Below are 14,564 nucleotides of genomic sequence, written 5' to 3' on the forward strand. Positions count from 1 at the left end.
TTTAGGGGTCATCATGCCCCCGTATTGTCGTTGCGAGCATTTTGGGGCCACCCTGATAGCAGACACGGTCGTAATGACGTCATTAACTGATCGTAAAGTGGTAATACTCGTCATGTCGTCGTATTTATGACGTTCTTACGACGTCATTTTGACGACTTAGAATGGCAACTTTCATTTGCATTTTTATTTGACCAGATTATGACGTGATTTCGACGTCATTTACTGACCAATTTACGACAAGTAAATTTGCTCGCTTATATGACCAGATTATGACGTGATTACGACGTCATTTACTGACCAATTTACGACAAGTAAATTTGCTTTCTTATATGACCAGATTATTACGTGATTACGACGTCATTTATCGACCAATCTGCAACAAATGAATTTGCATTTTTATATGACCACATTATGACGTGATTATGACATCATTTATTTACCAAACAACGACAAAGAAATTTGCGTTTTCATATGACCACATTACGACGTGATTATGACATCAAATTTTACCAATCAACGACGAGGAAATTTACAAGTTTAATTTCAAAGCCACATACTATTTTGCCATTTTTTCAACCTTGCCATGTTAGCAATTAAGGCTTTTTCTACTTATAAAAGGAAAAGTAAAACTAAAAAAAAATAGTACAGAATTTTTTTTATTTTAGGTAAAGTATATAATTCTTCAAAGAAAAAAAGTTTCAAAAGCAGTGGCAAAAATAATCATTTCTTAACTGGTTGCCAACCAAACCAAACAAGAGGAAGCTTTATATGTCAAAGAAGTTTGTATCTATTTTAAAACTTTTTTTTCGCAAGTGGTGTCATGCCCCGGTGTCATGCAAACCCCCTATCTAGTTAGCTCACCCCCCCCCCCATGCACGCCCCCCGGGCTCACCCCCTATAAAAAATTCATGATCCGCAGAATTAATTCGCCGCCGGGCGTCGAGCCTGCGCATGCGCGCTGCACTGCATGCAACTGGCGCAGTCGCAACTATTTAATTTGAAAAAGGAATGCGCTCGTTTTTCGCCGTTAAATGTTGCAGCCTTATTTTGGATCGAGAATTAAGTGCGACGAAGATGGCCGTTAATAATAGTTCTACTACTTTAAGAACACGGTTCAGATTTGGATAACGACTTCGAAGGCATTCGCAGGAGACCAAACAGTAAGTTAGATAACCATCTTCTAAGATTTTCTTTTCGGAGCGCGGCTTGCCTTTGGCTTTAGATTTCGTGCACTGACACTGCCCGGCCGGGGTGGCTGGCCCGAGCGCCGGCATGCTGAATAGGACAGGCTGCGCTGGTGGGCTCAGGGCCCAAGTCTGCACAGACACAGTGCACACTTTAACAGGTAAATGCCAGTTGTGGTAACGATATCAAAATGAGTTCGTACAGAATCCAATGAAATGACCACCAAAGTGTCTGTCTATATTTATAAATAATATACCGTATGTGCCAAAGGATTCTGGAAGAAATTGTGTAATTGCTGCGAAATAAGCAAAAAAAGCACAGGATTCGGGTCAACTCGAGCCAAGGCAAGCGTCGGGCCGACATTAATCAGAGCAATAATAACTGTCCCACGTGCTCTTATCTGTGTTGGTGATGTAGTAAATTTGCCATGTACCTGTAGTACCATATATGTATTAGTCTGTGTATTAGTATATATGTATTGATCTATGTTCATGTATATTAAGTCTGTGTATGTGCTGTGTGTATGCGAGGAGCGCTCCTGATTGGAGGAGCCTTTATATGCTCCTACGCCTGCTACGTGTGTGCGTTGCACAGCACGTACACAAGCTGGTGCTGAGAGATTAGATCCAGACTAGACACCAGAGAGAGAAGACCCCCGAGACGCCAACGAGTGTGGACGCACGCAACCCAGCTGCATCCCCACCCGGCGCCATGGTCTAAGTTAGAAGTCTGATATAGTATACCTGTTATCTACCGTGTGGAATCGTCTGTACAAGTGTCGGGTAAGTATTAGTTGTTGTCACGCCCTGTCCCGTACCGTCGAAGTAACCCATATGTGTATTAGTGAGTCGTAACCATTGTCAGTGTTGTACTTGTAAGTAATCGACCACTCGCCCATATTATCGTACGTGTCTGTGCCATCATCAGTCCTGGCCATCATTAACACACCCTAACACCACAACATTTAGTTTTTACAACATTGGCGTTGCGAGTTTTCGGATCGTCCTGTGCGCCTGTCATTTTTGTTTTCATCATTTCATGTCCGTTCATATTTCATATCTGCTCATGACATTGATTTGTGAGGAATTTTGAAGTGAATAACGAACGGGGAGTGAGTGAGAAGTTTTCCGCTCTCTACCGAGAATTATAAATTTGCGTGCCGTGATTGCGTGGATTCGCATGCATCTCGCACACATCTTTAGTTTTACCATTTTTCCGTACATGATATCATTTCTTGTTTGTTACAAGTGGATTTTGATATATATTTTCCATATCTAGGGAATTATTTCATGCCCACTACGTTGCATTTTCATTGCAACGCACGTGTTATTCTCTGTGCACACGGTGCACACGCCCTTCATTGTTTGGTTGCACTTGCATTTCTTATCGCATTCTTCGCGAGTCTCTTCTATTGTTTGGCTCGCCGTCGCGGGGAATTTCGTTCCTTGCATATTTTTGCGTCGCTTACCATCTTGTTGCTTTTGTTTGTGAATTGTTTGAAATCTGCATCTAGGCTTGGATATTTTTAGTCCGCCATTGTCTTTAAGATTTCTTCCGAATTCGGAACGTTCACACCACACCATTCAAAAAAAAAAAAAAAAAAAAAAAGGTCGGGTGTGAGTATTTGGTGGATTTATTGCATTGGAAAAGTTAATTTGAACTTGAAATTCTCTTTCGATCCTCAGTAATTATTCCAGTTGGTAAGAGTTTCCTAGAATTTCATATTCTTGCATATCGAGCAGTGCACAAATATTTTGAGGGCGTAGAGTTGCTGTTCATACATTTCTATTTTCCAGTATATATTTTCTATCGACATTTGGCAAGTGTTTTTTACAGCCAGTTCTGTACACATTGAGTGGCAGAAAGAGTGTTAGAAGTTCCAATACTCCTAGTTGCCGAGTTGAGTAAAAGTCTGAATTTACTTCAAATTTTTACCCAGCTCGAAATTACACTTGTGTCGGTGGTACGTTAGAGGTGGGTTTTCTGAATTTCAGATCTTACCTGTTACTAGAAAATAGGTGGGTTTTCTGAGCTTCGGATCTTACCTGTAACTTGAAAATATACTCTTGAATTTTGTTCTTAATCAATACACATCTTGTGAATTTTCTTTAAAGCATTTCATTCATCACATCTGATATTGTGATTGTTTCTCTTTAATAACTGTGATTGTCATTGTCTTAAATTCAATCTAAAAGTTATTGTTACTCATTGTTGCTAATTGTTCACCCACTCGGTAGATTTGTGTGTGAATATAATAGACTTCTATAAATAGTTCCAGTGTCAGACCCGTTGGGACTGGAAAAAATAGACGTCTGAATTGTGTGTGAATATAGACTTCTGTATAATAATTCCAGTGTCAGACCCGTTGGGACTGGAAAAAATATAGACGTCTGAAATATTTATGTGAATAGACTTCTGTCAATACCAGTGTCAGACCCGTTGGGACTGGGAAAGAGAAGTCTGAATACTTTTATCTTCCATATCAAATAATTAGTAGTTTGGGCTGGTTGGGTGTAGGCTCCATAATTTTTTGAAATTGTGTAGTTTTGCAGAGAAACCGGTAGGCTATTTATTTCTTGATAACTTAGATAAATTATTCTCTATGTTCTTCATGTTACATGTTTATATGTCGTTTTGATTCGAAATTAATTGAATCATCACTATTGGTAACTCTATGTGCTGATTTTGATTTCCATTGATTCGCAAGTCAAGAGGTAATAGATTGTTTTTTACCAAAAATTGACAATCTACCCTCGATCGCCTCGCTCGGCGTATATTGAGTCATCACTGTCGATCACGTGACTTTTATATTTTTTCACTTGATCGAGAGATTCTCGTTGTAAACACAACAGTCGATCAGAGTTAGAATTTGCAAAATTCTGATTTTATACGATTATCGTGATTGACTGTTGATTTATTCTAACGATTAGTTCTAAGTAGGAACTCGTAGAAGTTGATTTTGTAATTTGATCGTTCTTTATTAGTTAATTTTAGATCCAACGTCGCGCGGTTTTCAACCAACCCCAGCGCAACGCACCTCTCTGTCTGGTCCGTAACTCCAGGCAGGGATAACGTTCACGAACCGGCTATCGTCGCCGTGAAGGCAAATTTTGAACGAGTTTCCTCTTCGTCAGATTTTACTGACAATTTGCTGAATTTAGCTGCCAATTGTCTCTTGACTCAATATTTACGTGAATTGAGCTAAGTTCCTTGTTCCCATATTGCCATATTCTCGTTTGTACTTTTTTTAGCTTCGTCCGGTGACGGTGTCGATCAAGTACTAAGTACTCTCCACCAGCCAACGGCAATAGCGTGTGCCTATCTCACGTGTAGGTGTTGTGCTATGCTGTAGGCAGCACTAGTATTTGCATTGTTTGAGATCAATTCGACTCTTACTGGGAATGAAAATAATTTATTTGAATTCTTTTAACCTCTTGAATTTGAGCTTATCAGCTGAGTTAGAGCTGTGAATTGGTTTTTTACCTAAAATATATTTCAGATCTTTGTGACACTTCTGATTTTCGTAACGAAAACTAGCTCGAATTTAACCATAAAAATACTTTGGATCAGAAGAATCCCATAGTGAGAATTTGATTTCAAATAGTTAGGGATTTTTCCTTTGCAGATAATCTTGTTAATCTCTCAGGCGTTTGTAATTTCCTGACCGTGTATACCTGGAGCCAACAAGTGCAATTGTTTTGCTTTGCCTTTTGACTCGGTGTACACTTGTTTGAACGAGGACTTGGAATTTAATTTCAGGCCCTTAGTTCTTTGTAGGAAATTTTTCTTGGAGGTAATCCTGGATTGTCTTTCTGTCTGTTTGAAATTTAGATTTTTCTTAGTTGATAATTTTTAACAAGCATTGTTAAATCAGGAATTTTTCTTTGGAATAATTCTTGCTTGTAAATTTAATTCCTATATGAGAGATTTAATTTCTATATTTTTAAAAGAAAGATTGTTCTCAAGTAAAGGTAAAAAGGTTCTGAATAAATTTTAATAAGGTTCTTGAAAATACTTATTTTAATTCAATCAACTCTTGATTCTGATTTTAAGTGAAAAGTACAGATACTATTGATCTTTGATATCAGAATAATTGATATCAACATTCTTTTAAATTATTTTTTTCATATAGTTGCTCTTGTATATTTGGAGCATCATTCTTGCGCTGAAAATTTGCAAATTTCTATTCAGGCTCAAGAATCACATTCATCAGTGAAGTACAAAATTCACTGCTGTCATTTTGCGCCAGTTGATTTCTAAATAGTAGTCATTTTTAGGCTCGTTGCCATTCACTTTCATTTTTTTGGTTGGTGGCTTATCCACATTCAAAAGACAAAATAAAGAAAATCGGATGTAGGATAAACGTGTGTTTGACATTTATTTATATATTGCATTCATTAGGAATAAACAATTATTATTGAATGCTACTCCTGTAATCGTTGAGGCTTCGATAAGTTGAATCCTTGTTAGGTTCTTTTAATAGTCGTAGAGTAAGTAAAACTTATTGACACTTCTGCGATTACTCAGAGTAGTAGAAGTTTGATATTCTATTCTACAAGTGTAGTTTCTGAAACTTGAAGCTGCACTGTAATTTGTAAATATACTTTCACTGAATACATCCATTGCTACAGGAGTGGAGTGTGTACATTTAATATTCAGACGCTTGTTCTTAGCAGTACAAGTATTGCAATATTTTACTCTTTCCTTGGCAGTAAGTGTGTTCAGTGACACAAGTATAAACAAACCTAGTTAAGTTATTTCACTGATCTGCAAGCTTTATTCTGCTAAGTTTAATACACTGTAGATCATTGAATAAATGAAAGTATCATTTAAAATATGTTTAAGAATATGCCTTTGAATCACCAAGGTGATCATCAATAATACTTTCCTGAATTTATCTGGAATTCATAATGATGCAAAGTGAAATCGCCAGAGCAAGACAAGGATTAGTTGAAGACATTATAGACAGTCGTAATACTAGTAGGGGATACTTATATGAGTATTCACTGGCAAATAATCTGTACAAGCTTGGTTATCCAAGAAATTTTGTAGATGAATTTGTTTATGAGAGGTTTGATTGTTCAAGGATACATTATTTATCTGATCTCGATTTAACAGATCTTGTATATAAATGTGCTGATAAATGCCAATATAAATATGCTGAACCCAATACTGGTAGAAAGCCTCAGGCTGATAATTTGAGTACTGATGCATCTTATCATTCTATGACTGATCATCATGAAGATTGTTCAAGGAATTTTGGTCATATTTCATATGGTTCTTCCAAGGTTGATCAGGATAGATATCATTCACAATATACTGATCACTCTAGATATGCTCCTGGTACTCCCTATACTAGTGAGGATTCCAAACATTTACATTCATCTTATACTCAATGTGAACCCAGATCAAACAGCAGGGTTCAGGGTACAAATAAACATGATTCTTATCCACAATCTTCCTGTCATACTTCTAATGATCATTCCAAAGATGATGCTTATATAGCAATGATGATGCACTGTATGGCTGTTCAAATGAAATCATTGTCAGAAGAACTGAAATCATCTCGGCATTCATCTACTCTAGATTCAAGGCTTCCGTCCTTAGATCGAGGTTGCGATGCCCTGAGATCTTATTCTCATGGGTGTACTGGTCCGCGAGTGTCCTCGTTGCCCAAGTACGTGACCTTCGATGGTAGAGGATGTTGGCACACTTTTATACGTAATTTCCAGCTTTATTCGGAAGATCGAGGTTGGGGTCAAGCCCAACAGCTCAATGAACTTTGCTTTTGTCTTGAGGGAAGCGCAATCAAATATTTTGCATCAATTATTGTTTCTTCCAAGCTAAACATTCCCTATACAGATGTTATCAAGAAGCTTGAGCAAAGATTTGCTTCCAAAGAATTTCCTGTCGCACAATTGCAATTTGATTTTGCGCAGCAGGCAACAACCGAAACAAAGGGGGAATGGGCCGACCGTGTCCTATCCTACGCTTCACGCGTCTTTGACGGATTGCCTGAGGAGATTTTTGAGAGGCAAATAGTGCAAAAGTTTTGTCAGGGTTTATTAGACCATGAAGCGGGAAAATACGCTATCAAATCACGTCCTCGGAATCTCGATGATGCCATTTACTTAGTTCGGTGGTTTCAGCATCGGCTAACGTATGCAAGACAAAGGTCTTACGATACTGTCGAGGAGGATCCCAGAGTTAACCGTATGGGTGTTTCCGGGCATGCCTCTAATGCTCAGCAGTCCTCCGGTCAGAACAGTCTGGAGGACCGAGTGCCCAATCTGGAGAAGAAGGTTGATATTCAATCTGCTCCAGGGGCACAGATGAAGTCCTTCCAGTCCTCAGTCCAGGGATCGGTAACTGCTGTCCCAGAGCTGAATAGGCATACAGATTCTCCTTCGACAGAAGACACTGAATCCAAGTTGTCTTGTCGTGATGTTTGTTTTGCATGTAACAAATCTGGACACTTCAAGAGGAACTGTCCAGAACGTTTAGCAATAACACATGTAGATATCTTAAGTGTAGATGAAGTAACTGTAAATAAATGAGAAGATAACCTTTGTATCAATACATAGACAAGACTGGGCCAGCCTGGCCAGATTAATACTTACCATTAACTTGTTCTTGTTTCTCCAAGTGTATATTTGCTGGTCTCAAGTGATGAGATGTTTCATTTTGCTGGACCAGCAATCTTTTTAATGAACAAGTTAAGAATAGTTCATATCCTCAGATCACACTTTTTGTGTATTTGAGGTATTTTATTGATGTCATATATTTAATCAGTTTTAATCATATAGCCTAGGCATATATTACATTCTTCTGTCAGAGTTCTTCATATCTGTTTATATCTATTGAGATTGCACAATATAGCCAATTCATGGATTTGTCAATATATGTCGCAATCTGATGGAACCGGGAGGAATGTAGTAAATTTGCCATGTACCTGTATATGTATTAGTCTATGTATTGACCTATGTTCATGTATGTTAAGTCTGTGTGTGTGCTGTGTGCATGCGAGGAGCGTCCTGATTGGAGGAGCCTTTATATGCTCCTTCGCATGCTACGTGTACGTGCGTTGCACAGCACGTACACAAGCTGGTGCAAGAGATTAGATCCAGACGAGACACCACAGAGAGAAGACCCCGAGACGCCATCGAGTGAGGACATCCCAGTAGCTCCCCACTCGGCGCCATGGTCTGCAACCTAGCTGTATAGAAGTCTGATATAGTATACCTGTTAGTGTTTATCTACCGTGTGGAATCGTCTGTACAAGTGTCAGGTAAGTATTAGTTGTTGTCACTGTCTTGTACCGTCGGTAATTAACCCATTCGTAATTAGTGAGTCCTAATACTTGTCAGTGTTGTACTTGTAATTAACCAACCACTCGTGCCATCGCATCGTATTGTATATGTCTGTGCCATCGCTAACCCACCACAACATATACAGTTTTTACAACAGTGATCTTCAGTTTGAACATTTTTCAGTGTAGATTTCAAGATTTCACAAAGTTCAGTTTATGTAACTGTACCAGATCTACATGTACTATGTAGATCCTCGATGATATACTGTACTGACAATTTTTTTAATCCTAAATCTACCGGGGTATTTTGATTCTTGTCATTCCCGGGGGGGGGGGGGGTACTATTATTGCCCCCCCCCCCTTATAAGATCTCGGCCGTGGATTGCACGATCACAACGAAAATTTGCATGATGGTAGAGAATGACGTAATCTACGTAGTTGCATTGGTAAATTTCACTGAATTCATATTTTTTTATTTTAGGCCTATATGAATTAATTATGCTAATTTATTCATGAAATCATACTTTTTGCTCTGATTCACTAAATAAAGCTAGAATGCTATTTTTTGGGTGAAAATATTATTTATAGCATTCCTAACAATTGTGAATGAAAAAAAATCTGGTACCAAGACCGATTTCTTATGTAGGCCTATTTTTTTTTTTTTTAATCATGTAGGCTATTTATTTGTTTTTTTACATTTTGTTTTTTATTGTATTTTCGATGGAAATCGTTCTAGACTTAATTCTAATCATAAACAAGGCAAAATTAATTAAGTTTAATCACTAAAAGTAGAAATAATGATAAATTTATGAATTTTGGCTAAATACACAATTTGCATTGGATTTGTACATGAAATCATGTTCATGAGCAATTTTGGGTCTGACATGCACTTACATAATGTTGCGTAATGTCGTAACCGCGTACCCGGGCGTCACAAATTTGGTCTCAAAATTTGCGCGAGACTTGAAAGTAAAAAGTCAGTGAGCGGCGCGATCAAAATTTTTTGCACGACAGCGTAGTGATGAAATTTGTTGAGGGGGGGGGGGTCAAATTGACCCCCCCCCCCAGTTTAATAAGGGTTATAAAGGCCGTCACATGAAATGCCCTATATTCATTATTTTTCTACCAAAAGCACCATTTTGAGTAAGATTTTTAATGAATAGATCTGTTTGACATTTCAGGAGAAAGAGAGGGAGACACAAAACCACCTGTCTCGGTGTCACACATGAGGAGTTGAGGAGGTGATGAAGTCAGTGAATATGACCTGGCCTGGGGGAGTTTCCAGAAGAAGGCCCAGAATCGCTGGATGCCAGGAGTGGAGATCCTTCGTTGCTGCCCTACATGATAGGAGGCATCGGGCAGTAGGTAAGTTAGAAGGCTATTTCAGATGTAAAGCCTTTTTTTGGGGGGGGGGGGGATCATTGGGAATCTCTATTATCAGAATCACGCAGATTTGGGTGTGCACAAACTCGGGGCACCTTATAACCTGTTAATGGTCCTGACTGTACTTCGAGGACTCTGTGATATTTTTTCATTGTATTTTCATTCACGGAGCCTAGACAAGTCTCTGTTGCCTGTAGAACTTTATACACTAAGATGGATTTCCCTAGAAAATCCACCCTTCCCACAATAATTTTGGGGCAAATATTTAATTTGTCCAATTTGTAAGCTTTTGTACTCTAAATGCATACAAAGGCTTAAAAAATGTTAATTGTTGGAAGGTAAAAATTTTGAAGGATCACTTTCTTACAATTCCCACGCTATATAACGCAATGACATGAACTTTAACTCGAGTGACGTACGTATGCAAGAAATACAGAATTGGTGCACATGCATAGCTGATTGATTCATTGTGCTAGTACTGGTACTAGATCGGTTTGGACGTTCTAATTTCAATGACAAGTTTAGATGGTAAATTGGCGCTAATAAAATTTTGCATTGGTCGATCTCGCGATGCCAGAAAACTAATTCCACCTCAAAATTTGTCAGATTTTTTTTGCAAAATATATATTTAATTGATCCTTGACCTGAATTTAAGCCAAATCAGGCATAGGGAATGGCTGTATTTCAGCCTCGAAGTTCGAATTCTCGGTCCTGACAGTCCTGGTTACCCCATAACCATTTAAAACACATAAAAAAGGCATGAATTAAAATTGTAATTATAAAAAAATAGTATGTTTTATGTGTCAAATAAATTGATTCAAAAATCCTTCCTTATACAGAGATGGTTAAAGGTCTTGAGGGCATCATGCCCCCCCCCGACTTGACTTAACATGTTAATATTTGAAGTATAAAATATGTAACAAACCCCACATCGTTTTTTAATCATTTAAAATAAATTGGAACTTAATATTGAAACCATCTAGTTTTTAATGAAGATTAATAAATAGTTTATGTAGAAAAAGTTTTTATGTTTCTCCTCTTCTGTTATTTTTGCAGATGCTGTAATTTGAAACGGAAGGTGTCCTGCCAATAAATTTTCATCCCACCTGAACTGCCTTGCCTGCCTGCACCCAGTCATCTGTTCCTGAGCATTTTCATTTTCCTCTATTTTTCATCATCGTTTGTTTCGGCCTGTATGAAGTGAATTTCACATTGATTGGTGGAGCTGCTAAATTGGCATTACAGGGCCACGCCGGGGTATGATCCTTTGGGTTGAACATCATGACTGCTAGTTGGTCGGCAAAGGTGATGGGATCGATCAATGTCACATGGAGTAAGATCGATACCAATCTGCTTTGCTACATTTCGAACAATCTCATACGGATACGGATATTATTGCGACAGGAGTACTGCTCGATGTGGTCAAGCCTATTTGACAAAGCATTATGGTGTTAGTCATGTTATCAGAAACCGATTTTTCAAAATCACGGAGTTGCTTCAATTTAGTATCGATAGATATTTCAAGAACGTGTAGACTAGTGAGCTTTTCATCAAGAATTTCACGCAATTTATTTTCGTGCTTATCCATGTCATCATTGAGTTTTTGTCTCTCGCGTTCCATTGCCACGGCCACCGCTCTTTGAACGACTGTATCAATATGATCTAGGTATGCTGGGCTTTGTTTACATCCAGTTAATGATGAAGCAGAGGATTGTGTACATGCGTTAGCCGAGTGCAAGCGGCCTCTTGATCTGGTGGATATCTTAGACATGTTAGAGATTACGTAATGATATAATTGAAAAGTGGGATGGGCTGTGCATCTGCCAACTCACCAGTCAACCAATTAGAGACGGCCTTCCAAAGTGACACAGCACGAAATATCAATATGGGACTGGTCTAGTCAACACATAGATCCTGAAAAAACCATGGAGACCGCAGATGCAAAATGACTTCCATACATAAAGATATGATGCACAATCTCCAGTGGGTTCAAAACACTGAACACAGACTATGCTGATACACAGACTATCATAAGAACTTTATCAAGCTAAGGAAATCTGGTATGAAATCTCTCGGCTCACATAAAAAGCCTACGTAGCTAAATGTAGGGAAGAAAATGCGTAATTGCTGAGAAATGAGCAAAATAAGCATGTAATTCTATCAAATGTCAGGTATTTTTCGAATCGATTATAATACACTGTCCCACATATGCTTTTCTGTGTTTACAGCGATCATCAGAATTATCGATTTTAAGTTTAAAAATTCATGATTTTACAAAGATACAAGTTTACATTAATGTACCAGATGTAGATTATGTACAATATATTGACAATTAACTTTGATTTTATAGATTTTCTCAAGAAATAATTGTTTGCTGCAACTACTGTCTTTTCTTTCTAAGTGATAGTGTAATACAACAGTTCCACAAACTATTTTCATCAGACTTATTGATGCATGATTCTTTCACCCAAATGCAAGCTTCCATAAATCCTGAAAACTTTGCAACTCAGGTAATTTTTTTTTACATACAGTATATTTTTTCCTACATTACATAGTTGCCTTAAGTTAATAGCGCACCTCTAGTAGTAACTATCTTAAAATGAGTTCGAACAGAATCCAACAGAATTACCAGCAAAGTGTATGTATATATAAAAGATGTGTGCCAAAAAGCTCGGGAAGAAAATGTGTAATTGCTGAGAAATGAGCAAAATAAGCATGTAATTCTATCAAACGTCTGGTATTTTTCAAATCAATCATAATACACTGTCCTGTCCCACATATGCTTTTCTGTGTTAGTGATCATCAGAATGATTGATTTTAAGATCAAAATTCATGATTTTACAAAGATACAAGTTTACATTAATTTACCAGGGCCCCGTCTTACAAAGAGTTATGATTGATCCGATCAATCGCAACTATGGACGGTCAGCAACGTTAACATTTATTAAGCATGTTTGTTCAAAATATTTTCTAGCTATGATGTATGTTCATGCATTCATTGTTTTCTCAAAAATTCGCTGCGTTTCTCTTTGCATACAAAGGACATTGTGCAAATTTTTCGTAGAAAAAAATGATGACACTGATGGATTTCCATAGAGTTATGATTGATCGGATCAATCGTAACTCTTTGTAAGACAGGGCCCAGATCTAGATTATGTACAATATTTTGACAATTAACCTTAATTTAAAAGACTTTCCGAAGAAATAATTGTTTGCTGCAACTACTGTCTTTTACCCCTGGCCCTAAGTGATAGTGTAATACAACCCAAACATTTCATAAGAATTAATGTACATGTATGATTCTTTCACCCAAATGCGAGCTTCCATAAATCCTGAAACTATTCCAACTCGGGTATTTTTTTTTTACATACAGTATATTTTTACCTACATTACATAGTTGTCTAAAGTTGAAGGTATATTTGATTACAATTTCAACGAAAAAGCTTTATTCTTGGAGATCATTATGCCTCTGTTATGTATTAATGTGTACATGTATTTATACATGTACAATTGTATGTATTGGTATAACAAACATTGTAATTTCATTCCTTTGACCCTAATTATTAATACTGCATTTTCATAGAAAAGTGGGTTTTTTTTTCAATCTATTTAGAGTTTTCAACATTTTGTATTCCTTTTTTTTTTGCTGGTAATATGTTATGCAACTTTTATTTATTAATAGAATATTTGCCACGATTTCGTAATTGAAATGCGTACATGTATTTGATTTCGTTTTCCATTTTTGTATATATTCTTTTTCGAGGGGGGGGGGTCATGTTCTTGAGACCGAGACAAGTTATGCAAGGCCCTGGCATGGAGGATCATTATATTGTTACTGGGAATGCTGGACATTGTCAGACCACCTCAGTATTCACCAAATATAGATAATCCTCAATGACAAGGTCTTTGAAGTGATGTGTGTATGTACATTGCATGTAGAATTTAATGTTTAGGTCATTATCACGTCAGAATACGTTAAGATATCATAGTTGACTCCAAAAGACGTCATATTCATTTCAATATGCGACGTCAATATGACGTCTATTACTAGTCAGCAATATGTTGCAAAGTCGTCATTCAGACGTCGTAGTTGACTTATAAAGACGTCATAATTACATCAATATGACGTCTGAAACTGGTCAGGAATACGTCGCAAAGTTGTCATTAAGACGTCGTAGATGACTTTTAAAGACGTCATAATTACATCAATATGACGTCTAAAACCGGTCAGGAACACGTTGCACGGATGTCATTAAGACGTCGTTGTTGACTCTCGAAGACGTCATAATCACGTCAATACACGACGTCAATCTGACCCTTGATACTGGTCAGGAAAACGTTGTAAAAACGTTGCTAAGACGTCATTAAGACGTCGTAGTCACTCTTGGAGACGTCATAATGACGTCAATATACGACGTCATAATGACGTTATTCGCGGGTGCAAGATCCCGTCAATAAGACGTCATGTTACGACGTCAAAATGACGTGACACTCGTCGTTAAACTGACGTAATTATGACGTCATTTTTACCAGTTTCTGCTATCAGGGCAGGGTGAAATCGCCCCAAACGCCTCAAACAGACACTCCAAAATGTATTTGAAGTGCATTATTAGAACTGAAACTTATCTCTACACCAGGAAAAATTAACTTAACAAAAAAAGCAACAAGAAATATTTATAAAAAGTAG

The 14,564-nt window shown here is 37.5% G+C and overlaps 1 long non-coding RNA gene across 1 annotated transcript; it reads left to right on the top strand.

Moving 5' to 3' along the window:
- Positions 1-1,012: 1,012 nt before the first annotated feature.
- LOC135157477 (uncharacterized) lies at positions 1,013-14,422 on the top strand. Its single transcript, XR_010296470.1, has 3 exons — positions 1,013-1,160; positions 9,676-9,859; positions 10,934-14,422. It is a non-coding gene; the product is annotated as an uncharacterized LOC135157477 (long non-coding RNA).
- Positions 14,423-14,564: the final 142 nt, after the last annotated feature.

This window comes from Lytechinus pictus, chromosome 18 (genome assembly GCF_037042905.1).
Source record: "Lytechinus pictus isolate F3 Inbred chromosome 18, Lp3.0, whole genome shotgun sequence".
NCBI lineage: Eukaryota > Metazoa > Echinodermata > Echinoidea > Temnopleuroida > Toxopneustidae > Lytechinus > Lytechinus pictus.